Source organism: Rhinatrema bivittatum, chromosome 5, assembly GCF_901001135.1.
Source record: "Rhinatrema bivittatum chromosome 5, aRhiBiv1.1, whole genome shotgun sequence".
Lineage (NCBI taxonomy): Eukaryota > Metazoa > Chordata > Amphibia > Gymnophiona > Rhinatrematidae > Rhinatrema > Rhinatrema bivittatum.
The window spans coordinates 225,034,926-225,049,704 of NC_042619.1; the positions used below are offsets into that span (position 1 = coordinate 225,034,926).

The following is a 14,779-nucleotide window of genomic DNA, read 5'->3' on the forward strand; positions in this document are numbered from 1 at the left end:
GGAGGCAAGAGAAACCACTGGGGGTGGGGGGTGGGGGGGGACTTCTCACTGTACATATTCTTTAATTTTAAAACAGAAGAGATAAGAAGCTTTTATAAATTATTACCATAGAGCACACAGGGAGGGGAAAAAAAAAAAAGGAGTGGGTGGTGATACTTGATTTAGTTGACTGGCACAAAGGGTTTTCCACCAGTCTGAACACGACAAACAAAACGCATTTGACAGCCAACAGTGGTTTATGTGAAGGGAGGGGGGGGGGGAGGGAGGAGGACTCGGCACCTCTGTATACCATCTACTGACGCTTGCCATGTCAGTGTGAGCACAGAGGGCAGACACTGGAAGGGCGGCAGCGATGCGCTACCACGTTACCATTTAACTCCTTGAGACGCGTTGCTATGAGAAGAACAATTTAACGAAGGGCTCTCTCTCCAAGGAGCCTCCAGGAGGCCACTGTGGCAAATCACTTGCGGACATGAAAATCAAATGACCATCTCTCACCCCCCCACCAAGAGGTGGCTCTTACAGAGAAAAACCAAGAGTATGTATTTCTCCTTCCTATGCTCTGAACACTAGTTTTCTATTAGCTCTACAGACAAATAGAGAACCATCAATCTGGCACCATTCACAGCCACTACACTCACAAAAAAACGTTTGAAACCAGACACGCAAGAAAAAGCTGTCTACTGTCAAAATTCCTACATACAGTAACGGCCAGGTCTACTGAAGGGTTTTTCCCCCCCCCCGTCATATGGAAAAACTACCACTTGGTCTATATATCTGGCATTAAGTCATACAAACATGTACCTATTATAAAAGTTAAAAAGGGAAGTAGAAGCACTTTTGGATTTATCGTGCCAGGGCTAAGGGGATTCCAGAGGCACCTGATTAATTACTGGCAGAAAGAACAGATGTGCTGTGATCTCTCTCTCTTTCTAATGCATGCCAGCAAACTGGAATGCCGTTACCTGTACAAAAGACTAAACACGGCGATGGATGCTTAATACAAAACATGCCCTATCTGGGTTTCAGCTCCAGCCTTATAAATAAGCTTTAAGGCATCCTCTCGTCCCAGCTGCTACTGCTAATTTATATGCCTATGATGTGCCAGACATCCAAATACAAAGAATAATTTTCAAAAGGACTTCATTGGGTAAAACAGATAATGGGTAACGGACTTTCACCACTGGAAACCTAGAGTTGTAGTGGATCATCATCTAGGACAAGGATGGCCAATTCCGATCTTCGAGAGTCACAAACGGGCCAGGATTTTGGGACATCCACAATGAATATGCATGAGATAGATTTGCATACAAATGGAGACCGTGCATACAAATCTCTTCTCAAGCATATTCATTATGGATAATCCTGAAAACTTTGCCAGTTTGTGGTTCACTATTAAAGCACAGATGGCAATGGTTCATTCAAAGAAGAATATCCTAGACTTCAGGAAAACTCTCTCAAGGAGTCATTCGCTGGATGGAAAAATCTAGGGGGAATGGCCTGGAATGCAGTTCCATCACTTCTTTTCAGGCTTAAGAGGCAGAGCTGCAGAGGTTGCTCTCCTCTTCTTTCCTAAAGGGGAGGGGCTGGAGTAAAAGGGGGGGGGAGCCAGGAGCAGGAAAAAGCAAAGAACAGTCCACCTCCTAATCCAGTTCCCTCTTATTCAGCAGAAAAAAAAGGAGAGGAGGATGGATGAGAGTTATTTATTTACAACTTTTTATATACCATCATTCGGTGGATTCCATCATAACGGTTTACAGCATTAACATAAAACTTCTAATACATTTTCAATTCCTGCAGAGCTAAGAACAGATACAAAAAGTAGGTTGAATTAGCACAAGTTTGAAATTTGTAAGCAGCAGTGCCAATAATTAAGGCTTCAATACTGGCCTTGATGATGATTGGCACCCCGGCTTTACAAGTTTTGAACTGGTGTTAATTCAACAGTTCTTTGTGTCTGCTACACAAGGCTTAATTTCTGGCAAATTGACCAAGACTGAGCGTTCTGCCACCTTTTTTCCCAGGACCTGAATGAGTAGAGGACTGTGTAAATCGGTTGTGGCTGCCCTGCAGCAATGGTGTTTGAAAGTGTATTAGTGTGAGAGAGAGAGAGAGCGCGCGCGAGTGTGTGCACTGAAGGGAGCGAGAGTGTGTGTGCGCGCATATAGGGGAGAGTGTGTTCAAGCCTAGCCTCGGTCCTGCCCCTTCCCACTCATCCCCACTCCACAGTATCACTTCCTTTTTTTGTCTATAAATGGAGCCCCGAGTAGAAGAGCAGTGGGCAAAACTAAAAGGAAATATTGTAAGGGCAACTAACGTTTTTGTTAGAAGAGGAAATAAAAGTCAAGAGGAAAAAAGAGGCCACTATGGTTTTTCTAAAATAGTAACTGAAAAGCCGAGGAAAAAAAAAAAAAAAGGTTGACATTCATAAACAAGAGATCACAGAAAAGGCGACAGGCGACAATATCTGGAAATGCTAAGAGAAGTTGGGAAAGAAGTTAGGAGAGCAAAGATGCAAATGGAAGTAAAAACAGCAAATACAGTAAAATGGGGGATAAGTATTAGTAATTGGAGGACATACAAAAGTGGCAGTATGAGATTCAGAGATGAAGGGAAGGAACATGTAGAAGATGACAAGGGGAAAAAAAGCAGAATTGTCAAAAAAAAAATAAATAAATTTCTGTTCAGTTTTCACTGAGGAAGGGCCCAGAGTAAGACCACAGAAAATAGACACAAATAAGCTTGGAAGCGAAGTAAACCTCAAAATTTTCAGAAAAGTATGCTCATGAGGAACTAGCAAAACTTTAAAGTAGATAAAGAGATGAATGGGATATATCCAAGGATTTTAAGGGAACTGAGAAATTCTGGTAGCTCCACTAATGTTACAGGTTCATTGTGCGAGTGTGGTAAGTCATACCAGTTTCCCCCAAGCAGCAAGATCCACCACCCCAGACACAAGACCTCCCTGACAGGACCCAGAACCCGCTACCCAAAACACAACACACAGACTCTAAGAGTCAGTACAACTGCAGATTCCAGGAATAGGTTTATAATAGCTTGGTTACACTTTAAAAAAGCAATACAGCAGAGATGATACACAAATATAGCAAAGGCAATGGTTATAATGATAATGTAGTATAATACTTTCCTTTATCGGATGTTAAAAGAACCCAGGAAAGCAGCATAGCTCAGTTACTTCTAGAAGTTCAGTTCTCTCTCTCACACATACACACACACTCTCACATACTCTCTCTCATGCCTCTATTAGTTATACCCTTTCCATCTGCACATCTGAAAGTATGCTTTGAGAACCCCATAAAATTTCCCAAAACATAGTCCAAAGTTTTATTGTCATGTGATGTGGGGTCAGTGGGAGAACACGGAGGTCTACTTTCTAAATGCATCCTTAGTGAAGCTGGTCAGGCTTAGGCTAAACAAACAATCTTACTGCAGCCGGCTAACCTTTTCAATGCTTCTTTAGAATCAGTAGTTCTGGAGTACTAGAGTCTGACTTCTGTGGCAAGTAAATTAATGGAATAGGTGCTAAAACAGAAGCTAGTGCAGTTTTTGGAATTCAATGGATTACAAGATCTGAGGCAGAATTGCTTTACCAGAGGTAGTTTTTGTCAGATGAATCAGATCGATTTCTTTGACTAAAATTTGAATCAGCAGAGAGCTTTAGATGTAAGATACTTTGATTTCAGTAAGGCCTTTGTCATGGGTCCACATAGGCGACATGAATAAACTGAGCACTCCTTGGTATGGGCCATAAATGCCTGGGTGCGAGGTCCTGCTAGGCAGTTCTCAATTCTCATCAGCACAGACCTCTGTGAGCTTCAGGAACTAGCTAGTCAGTCTTCCCAGCAACTTGGCCCACCACTTCCTGCTGGCATACTCTTATTTCCTGTCTGGGCACATATATATTCTAGGCTTCCAGTTGGCAGAATACCACAGCTTGGCTCTCATTCTTAAGCTCCCTTTTTGAAATTATATCTTCAGAGTTAGTCTCACTGCATTGACTCCAGCATAATTTTACACTTCTCTGGATCTGCTGATTCATCTCATCTAGTCTTCCCGTTTCCAGTTTGCTTGTGTTTCATTCTGTGCTACTGCTGTCTTTTATAGGTTTCTTCACACTGCCGCGTTCTGATTCAGGGCCTTCTACCTAAGCCCTGCCAGCTTTCAGCACCTAAGGGCTCAACTCAAAGGGAAGGTAGCCATCAGAGGTAGACAAACCCTGCTGCTGTTCCAGTTGGAACCTGTCTGATTCGCCTTGCCAGTGAACCGGCTGCTCTGATCTTGTGGTCACACTCCTGGCAGACTACACTGTCTCATTGGGTTAGAAGCTGGTTGAGTGGGAAGTTACAAAGGGTAGTGGTAATTGAAGATCACTCCAAAGGAAAGAGGCATTGCTAGTCATATGCAACAGGGATTGGTCCTTTGTCTGGTTCTTTCCAATATTTTTGTGATACTGTTGAAGGACTATTGAGAAAGGTTTACCTTTTTTGCAGATGATACCAAAATCTGCAACAGGGTAGACATCCAGAAAGGTTTGGAAAACACGAGTTGGAAATCTAGCAAAGCTTGAGGAAAGTTCTAGACTCTAGCAGCTAACATTTAATGCTAAAAAAAATGTAGACTCTCGCATCTGGGATGCAAATATCCAAGGAAGTGCAACAATCTAGGGGATGAAAATCATCCATGCATGAAATAAGAGTGGGATCTGGGGCTGATCGTATCTGATGATCTCAAGGTGGGCAAACAGGGGATAAGGCAACAGCAAAAGCAGGAAAGTTGTTTGAGTGCACAGAGTGAAGAATGGTCGGCAGTAAAATAAAAAGGTGATGCTGCTGGTTTAAGTTATTGTTTCTTTGTGTGGAGGTTCTTTGGGGGCAGCCATTTACTCTTGCCCCTTTTTAACCTTTTAAGGTTTTTATTTGAGAAATTTAAAAAATTAGACCTAGATGAATCTACAAGTATAGTCCTTTTAATGTGTGCACCAGATCCTCCCTCCTCAACTCCTTTCTGGCTGCTTTTCACAGATATTTCCTGCTGCCTTTTGAAAGATGTACACTTTCCAAGGGAGAAAATTAAATCCATATGAATATATGACATTTCTTGTTCTGTATGTTAGATATGTGTAGAGCCGATGCTTTTATTTCAGAGTATATTGCATTACATTTATTTTAAGTGGGTTGCAGATTTAAACTAGAATCATGCGGGCAGAAAAGGTCCATATGGTCTATCAAGTCTACCCATCCATACTAACTGCTCAGCTCTACAATTCCTATCGTTTCCCCAGAGATTCCCTGTTTTTATCCCTTGCTTTTTTGAATTCACATACTATCCTTGTCTCCACCGCCTCCACAGGGAGGCTGTTCCATGCATCCATCACCCTTTCTGTAAAGAAATATTTCCTTAGGTTACTCAGTCTCCCCTTCTCATCTCATGACTCCTCATTCCAGAGTTTTTTTTCATTGAAAGAGAATCTCCTCCTGTTCATTTATACCTCTGATGTATTTAAATGTCTCTTTCATGTCTCCCCATCTCTCATGTTTTCTCTCGAGTACACCTGCTTAAATTTTTAAGTCTGTCCCTGTTGTGCACCGAGCATGAGAGGCACCTTGAGGTGATAGTGTCTAGTAATCTGAAGTCAGTGAAACAATGTGACAAGGCGATAGCTAAAGTCAGAAGAATGCTGGGCTGCACAGACAGAGGAATAACTAGTTAAAAAAAAAAAAAGAAGAAGTGATAAATCCCCTTTGAACAGGTCCTTGGTGAGGCCTCTCCTGGAGAAACGTGCTCAGTTCTGGAGACCGTATCTCAAAAGGGACAGGGAGAAGATGGAGGCGGTCCAGAGAAGGGCAACCAAAATGGTGGGGGGTCTCCATCAAATGACTTATGAGGAGAGGTTGAAGGGCCTAAATATTAACACCCTGGAAGAGAGGAGGTGCAAGGGAGATATGATAAAATCTTTCAGGTATCTGAAAGGTTTTAAGGATGCACAATCAACAAACCTTTTCTGTTGGAAAGAAATCAGTAGAACTAGGAGTCACGAAATGAAACTCAAGGGAAGAAGACTCAGAATCGATGTCAGGAAATATTTCTTCCCGGAGAGGGTGATGGATGCCTGGAATGCCCTTCCGGAGGAGGAGGTGAAGACAAAAACAGTGAAAGATTTCAAAGGGGCAATGCGATAAACACACTGTGGATCCCTAAAGACTAGAGGGGATAGAAATGAAGAAATGAGTACATGGGGGTAAACTTGCTGGTGTGGTGGTTACTACCCTTAACAAATAAAGAACAACTCCATCACTGCTCTCTGCTTCAACGGCAGGGAGAAAGGACAAAAGGGGAATAAATATAGATAGTAAATAACTAGGACATTGAATTTTGCGGTCTGGGAAAAACATAGGGGTAACTTGCTGATGCGGCTATTACTTCCCTTAACCGATATGCTTGAAACTCCTGATGCAACTGCAACATTACTCTCTGCTTCTACTGCAGAAGGTAAAAGGGAATTGGACTCTAACAGCAACTACCAAGGGCCCTGACTTTAACAGCCTGGGAAACTGAGAAGAATGGGGGACTTGTATAGCTCAAAAGAAACTACCATAAACTTGCTGGGCAGACTGGATGGACCGTTGGACATTTTCTGCCATCATTTCTAAGTTTCTATATATGCTTTATAATGAAGACTACTGACCATCTTAGTAGCCACCCTCTAGACCATCCTCAACTGGTTTAAATCCCTTTGAAGGTGCAATCGCCATAACTGTAAACAGTATTCCAAATAAGGGCAACATCAACTGCATAAAGAAACAGTCACATCCCCCAAAAAACTAATATATATTTCTAATTTTTTTAAATTAGAAGTCTAAAATAAAATGGCTACCATTATTTAAAAATTTACAAAAAAAAAAAAAAATCAAACACGGAGGTGGTTTTCGGGGGTGATAAGTCAGATGAACTGAACGGAATCACTGTGAACCTGGAAGATGTAGTAGGCCAGATTGACAAACTAAAGAATAACAAATCACCTGGACCGGATGGTATGCATCCTAGGGTACTGAAGGAACTCAAAAATGAAATTTCTGATCTATTAGTTACACTTTGTAATCTTTCATTAAAATCATCCATTGTACCTGAAGACTGGAGGGTGGCCAATGTAACCCCAATATTTAAAAAAGGCTCCAGGGGCGATCCGGGTAACTATAGACCAGTGAGCCTGACTTCAGTGCCAGGAAAAATAGTGGAAACTATTCTCAAGATCAAAATCTTAGAGCATATAGAAAGACATGGTTTAATGGAACGCAGTCAACATGGATTTACCCAAGGGAAGTCTTGCCTGACAAATCTGCTTCATTTTTTTGAAGGGGTTAATAAACATGTGGATAAAGGTGAAGCAGTAGATGTAGAGCATTTGGATTTTCAGAAGGCTTTTGACAAAGTCCCTCATGAGAGGCTTCTATGAAAACTAAAAAGTCATGGGATAAGAGGCAATGTCCTTTCGTGGATTACAAACTGGTTAAAAGACAGGAAACGGAGAGTAGGATTAAATGGTCAATTTTCTCAGTGGAAAAGGGTAAACAGTGGAGTGCCTCAGGGATCTGTACTTGGACCGGTGCTTTTCAATATATATATATAAATGATTTGGAAAGAAATACAATGAGCGAGGTTATTAAATTTGCAGATACAAAATTATTCAGAGTAGTTAAATCACAAGCGGATTGTGATACATTACAGGAGGACCTTGCAAGACTATATCGCTCCATGGTGAGGCCACACCTTGAATACTGTGTACAATTCTGGTTGCCACATCTCAAAAAAGATATAGTTGCAAAGGAGAAGGTACAGAGAAGGGCAACCAAAATGATAAAGGGGATGGAACAGCTCCCCTACAAGGAAAGGCTGAAGAGGTTAGGGCTGTTCAGCTTGGAGAAGAGACGGCTGAGGGGGGATATGATAGAGGTCTTTAAGATCATGAAAGGTCTTGAACGAGTAGATGTGACTCTTATTTACACTTTCAAATAATAGAAGGACTAGGGGGCATTCCATGAAGTTAGCAAGTAGCACATTTAAGACTAATCGGAGAAAATCCTTTTTCACTCAATGCACAATAAAGCTCTGGAATTTGTTGCCAGAGGATGTGGTTAGTGCAGTTAGTGTAGCTGGGTTCAAAAAAGGTTTGGATAAGTTCTTGGAGGAGAAGTCCATTAACGGCTATTAATCAAGTTTACTTAGGGAATAGCCACTGCTATTAATTGCATCAGTAGCATGGGATCTTCTTAGTATTTGGGTAATTGCCAGGTTCTTGTGGCTTGGTTTGGCCTCCATTGGAAACAGGATGCTGGGCTTGATGGACCCTTGGTCTGACCCAGCATGGCAATTTCTTATGTTCTTAAAAAAAAAACCAAAAACAACAAAAAAAAAAAAAATCAGCCCAGCCACTTCGTGTTTTCCTCTTGCTAACTTTCCTTCTTTTCCCCCTAGATGCAGTTTTCTCCCATTTACTCTTCTGGTTACAGATAGGAAGAAAACACAGAAAAAGTGTTTCTGTACTTCCCCCCCAAGGATACAAAAATCATGACCCATATAACTACTTACACACACTAAAACGTGTTTGAAACTCTTTCTAACCTGCCTTGTGCCTTAAATGCATTTCATGAGGCGAAATTTAATCTTACCCGTTAGGTTCCTTTCCTTGAGTCCTGATAAACTGGTCCTCACATGTGGGATTTCCCCCTCCACAGCTGCCAGAGACAGAGGACATACTTTTGTCCCTCGTGACATCAGTGCACTTATAAGGGAGGTGTCGTACTAGGCAGTTGCCAGTAACCTTTGGTCAGAGCAAAAAATGGATAAACTACCCTTACCTGATTCGATCTAACATAAGCAAAGGAGCAAAAGAGGAGACAAATCCTCTGATTCACTTTGTATACTCCCCTGCTTAATTGGTATGCCCAGGTCTAGAAGGACTCAAGGAAAGCAAACTAACAGGTAAGATAAAATTTCACCTCTCTTATCTTCCTGCTAGACCAGTCCTTACTTGTGGGAAGTACCTAAGTTGTTACTTTTCCTAGGTGAGAAGAAGCAGTGCTGCTCTAAGGACGCCTGCGCCAAAGGCTGTATCCACTTTGGCTTGCACATCCAGTCTAATGTTTAGCAAAGAAATGCAGGGAAGTCCAAATGGCCATCATACAAATATCATTGGTGGCTCCAGAAGTTACCTCTCTCCAGGATGCTGCCTGTGCTCTAGTGAAATGTGCATGGAGCATGGCCAGTACCTGCTTAACCCTGAATAGGTTGGCTGAAGAAATTGCCTCCTTAATCCTTCTGGCTATTGTAGCCTTGGAAACTGCTTCTCCCTTCCCTTGACCTCAGTATAGTACGAACAGTTTGTAACCTTCAAGTATCTTAAGAGTGTACACTGGACATCCAAACGGTGAAGTTCACAGTTCCTATTTAATGACTTATTGCCTTTAAAGGGCAGGTGGTCTGTTCAGGTGGAAAGCAGACATCATCTTGGGCAAGAACGGGGGTTCTGACCAAAAGGTAACCAAGTCTGGAGTAAATGTCAAGTAAAAGTCCCTGCATGATAAGGCTTGTATCACCAAAATACACCTAGCCGGACACATGGCCACCAAAATGACCATCTTTAAGGAGTGATCCCTTAATAATTGCCTTATTGGCTCAAAGCAAATAACTGTTAGGGTCCTAAGAACCAGATTAAGGTCCCATTGTGGGGCCAAGGGCCTGAAGAGAGACCTGATAACACTTAGCCCCTCTAAGAAAGCGGGCTATGTCCAGATGTATATGTACTTGCCCTTAATTGGCTCTCTGTAGCAGGGTATAGCTGTGACCTGTACTTTCAGGGAAATAAGAAATTTTTGTCAAGTCCTTTTTGAATACAATCCAGAATGCATGCAATATCTACTCCCCAGACAAAATCTCTCAAATGGGTGCCAGATGCAAATATAAGCTAGGATGTGGATGACTTTCATGCCTTTAGCATGGTCAAAATGACTATGCGTGAATAACCCTTCCTCCATAGGTGCATCCTTTCAAGGGCCTCCTATCATCTCTACTTTGAAAAGAAAGAAAAGTGGATGTATTTTGTCGGTGTTTTTTGCAAAGATAAGTGATTGCTTCTTTATGGACATGATTAATATATAATAATAATGATAGAAAAAGAAAAGACATTTTTGGATTTATACATATAAAAAAAATGTTTTGGGTGCTGTGGGAATTTTTGAGACCTATAATTATGAAAAGTAGGGGAAAGTAATTACGCTGAATGGTACAGCCACTTTGGTGAAACTGTCCTCTAGTAAACTGATATACCTCATTATAGGATGGTCTCTTTATAGGCTCTTCTACCCTTGGTTATTTTTTGCTTGTATTGTTTTCACCTGTGTAATGTATTTTGGTTCTTTTTCCCGGGTTTACACTGTCTATAAATACTTCTTTTGCATCTCTTTCAGACCCCAGCTTCCTTGTTTCGTTATTCATATCTAATTGCCTCACATGGACAATTTTATTGTTCGGAAGCCGCAGGGAATATCAGGTAGACAGAAAGGAGCATGCACGGAAAAATCTACTGCGACCCACAAAGGTAAGATGGCGCTGGAAAACGTGGCCCCTTAAGAAGGCATTTCAGAATCCACATTACGGAATCTAACTCGTGCAGTTTCTGCTGTAGTTTATGATCAGCTGCAAAAAAAATTAATTCCTCATTGGATGAGTTGCACAAGAAGTTTGCTTCGCGTTCGAGCAGCATAATGGCCCTTGACCAGGCTGTGACGCAGCACACGGAACAGCTTGACACTATCAGTTCTTCTCTTCAGCAAGCTAGTGGGCCTTGGTCAATCCCAGCATCTTATTTACGTGAAGAGGGCTCATCGGGTGGGCCCATATATTGATGCTGCGGCCAGACCCAGGCAAGTGATCACTCTATACCTGAATTTCGCGGATAAAATCAGAGTGCTGACAGCATTTAAGACGAAAGGGACACTGCACTATGAATCTGCGAAAATTATTTCTGTTCCTGAATTACTCAGCCAGGTTATTGGCGATGCAAAAAGAAATGTCTCCCTACTGCTTGCAATTGTTTCGTGAGAACATAAGATTCTCAATGCAATACCCCGCTAAACTGAAGGTTTTTTCATGATGGGGGTACACGATTTTTTGTGACCAAAGTGGAAGTAAAAGTCTTCACTAAGCAACTTTGAAAAAAAAAAGTGGTTGATTATCTTTTCAACATCTGGTCTGATAATATTGCCTGATTTCAGAGCTGTCATCTAGCTCTTACTGTCACCACAAATGTTATTTTCCAGGCTTGATCCCTATCAGCTTGGTTCATGTGTTAAGCTGTTGTTCCCAGAGTCCCCCTTGAATTTAGTGCACCTCTCAACCCATCTCAATCCTCTACAAAGTTCTGACCACCATGCACAAAACCCTACACAACTTAGCACCTATTGAGCTCACCTTCCAGCTTCACCCTAACAACTCCTCCAGACCGATTAGAAGTGCATACCAAGGCACTCTTTTCGTTCCTCAAGCTAAAACATCTCTAAGGAACAGAGCCCTATCCATAGCAGGTCCTAAGCAATGGAACACTCTCCCACCTGACCTCCGACAGGACCCCTGCCAAATTTCTTTCAAGAAAAAACTCAAAACTTGGTTATTCAAACTAGCATTTCCAGATCCCGCATATTAACCAATCATATTCTCACCTTATTTCTCACCCAGCCCTTTCTCCCTAACAGTTTGACTTGACACTATGCGCTCTCAAACTCGCTCTTCCTCACCCTAATCCCACGTTTCCCATTTGAGATCCACAGACTCCCTCTGTCCTTTGCAAGCCCTTGGTACCACATCCTTTTCCTCCCTCCTTTTTATTCAACCTAGCCCAAGTACTTGAATTGACTGCTTGTATAAATGTTTTGCTATGTGATTTCAATCTGTTTAAATTATTATTTAAGCTTTAAATTGTTACCTAAGTTGCACACTATGTTATTTAAAGTTTTGCTTAGTTGTATCTTGTTCTTTGTAAAGCCCACCGGCAAGTTCTTACTGTTCATTGTAAACCGGTTTGATTTGTATCCAATGCAAGAAGATCGGTATATAAAAGCTAAAAATAAATAAATAAATAAATAAGGGACTGAAGGAGCCTATATATCTATGTTAGACTTGGTATTCTTGTTATTTTGGGGGATTTGGGCTGTTCTATTCTGAGGTTTTATGGAGGGGAGGGAGGGGAGTGTGCGTGCATGAATGCAGTTTGTATGTACTGTTATAGTTCAATGATCCTATTGGTGCATTAGAATCTTGTTTTAAAATACCATGTTTACCACTTCTCATTATCCTGTGGGGAGGGTTTTGGCAGGGAATGCTCTCCCAGAAATTTTTTTATGGTTTTCTTTTCATTGGGATTTTGGTTGGTTGGTTGGGATATGGCTAAAGCTAATCTGTGTATCTCAATATTGATGGTCTTCACTCTCCTATTAAAAGGAAAAAAATGTTGAATGTCCTGTGTAAAAATACTAATGTAGCTTTTTTTTTTTCTTTTTAACAGGAAACTCATCTCAATGATAGTGAATATATTAAATTGCGCAGAGAATGGATAGGTCAAAGTTTTTTCGCTTCCTTCTCTGATAGAAAAATGGGTGTTGCAATTTTGATTAATAAAAATATTCCTTTTGTTCTTGAGCACCGATTCACTAATGTACAGGGAAGATTATGATTGGATTACTTTTTGATAGGAAGATGCTCTTTGCTAACCTTTATGCACTAAATCATTATTCACAGGGTTTCTTTTCCACTATTGTTTCCAAAATAGCACAATGGAAGAATTACACTGTTTTCTTTGGGTGTGACTTCAATACAACAGATAATCCATTAGTTGACTGTCACCCTTCTAAACCCCCCCAAAAACATCAAGCAAATATGGGTGTAGGGTTATGTTCTGAATTGTGCTTGATGGATGCATGACGTGTTAAACACACGTTAAACAATTTCTTTTCCCATGTTCATAACATACATTCCCGCCTGGACTATGTCTCTATTTCTGAACACTTGTTTACAGCACTGGTGGATGTTAATATCCGTGAAGTTACTTTTTCTGATCATTCAATGGTTTTGGTGCAGTTGTCTTCATGAGGGAATGAAAAACCCCCAAATTTGAAGGATACCCCACTTTTGTATGAAAATAAAGATTCTGTGACTTTTGTTTTACATGGTAAATGGCATGAGTACAGTGAGTTGAATTCCAAAGATTTTAAGCCTGCTGATGTGTTCTTTTGGAATGCTGCGAAAGCAGTACTATGTGGCCATATCGCTTATCTATCGCACCTGCGTAAAAAGAGAAAAATGTTTTTTTTGGATCTTTTTTCTCAATTGACCACCCTTTGTTGTATGCATACATCATGCCTAACTGATGCCATTTGCAGGCCATCAGTGTGTACGGAGCTTAACATTGCTGAATATGCAGGCATAACAGAATATTTTGTATTATTGATGATACTTTACCAATGGGGTGATAAAAGTGGCAAAGTGCTTGCCAAATTAGTGAAAAACAGAAGACCTAGAAACCTTATTACTTGGATCCAATACAAAGGTGCGTCTCACAATTTTCCTGCCATAACACGAGCCTTTGAGAATTTTTATGGAAAACTATTCAGCAGACAGTTTCTCTCAATTTATGTAAGGAATGTTTTTTCTACTTTAGGGCTGCTTGAGCCATGTTGGATTCACAATAGAATTGTCAGAGATTCAGAAAGTCATTTCTAAGCTAAAAATTGTTAAGATGGCGGGCCTGGATGGGCTTAGCCCTGAATGTAATTGTATATTGAATAATTCTATAGAACCATCTTTGAGAGAGAAGTTTCAGCAGGCTAGGGAGTAAAGTGCCTTTGACAGAGATCAGAACCTAGCTAGGATAGGATTTTAGACAGTGCTGAGGAAGAGCCAACTGTCATGTACATGTAGGCATTAACGACATAGGAAAATATGGGAGGGAGGGTCTGGAAGGCAAATTTAGAATTTTAGGTAGGAAGCTGAACTCCAGAACCTCCAGGGTAGCATTCTCTGAAATGGTCCCTGTTCCACGTGCAGGTCCCCAGAGGCAGGCAGAGCTCCAGAGTCTCAACAAGTGGATGACACGATGGTGCAAGGAAGAGGGATTCAGTTTTGTAAGGAACTGGGGAACAGGGAGTCTTTTCCGAAGGGATGGACTCCACCTTAACCAGGGTGGAACCAGGCTGCTGGCGCTAACCTTTAAAAAGGAGATTGATTTAGTTTAAAAGGTGCTCTGAGGGGAAAGCCAACAGTCACTCAGCAGTGCATGGTTCAGAGGGAGGTATCTTCGAAGGATACTAATGAAGCAGAGTTAGAGCATCCCAACAGTGGAAGTTCCAATAATAAGAAAAGTAATCCAAGTGCCTATAATTAAAAACTCACCTGAGCTAAAAAAGATTCCAATTTATCCCTGTCCACTGAAAAGCAGAATGTAAATACAAACAAAACACAAACTGAAACGTTTGTATGCTAATGCCAGAAGTCTAAAAAGTAAGATGGGAGAATTAGAGCGTATAGCAGTGAATGATGACAGACTTAATTGGCATCTCAGAGACATCCTCTTTCCATCATAACAAATGAGATAGTGTTATACCGGGGTACAAATTATATCGCAATGACAGAGAGGATCATCTTGGTGGTGCTTTAGGTCCGGGATGGCATAGAGTCCAACAGGATAAAGATCCTACATGAGTCGAAATGC

The 14,779-nt window shown here is 41.2% G+C and overlaps 1 protein-coding gene across 4 annotated transcripts in view; it reads right to left on the minus strand.

The window, feature by feature from the left end:
* SH3KBP1 (SH3 domain containing kinase binding protein 1) overlaps positions 1 to 14,779 on the minus strand; it is a 471,173-nt gene that overhangs the window by 434,089 nt on the left and 22,305 nt on the right. The gene's annotated exons all lie outside the window — the stretch shown is intronic.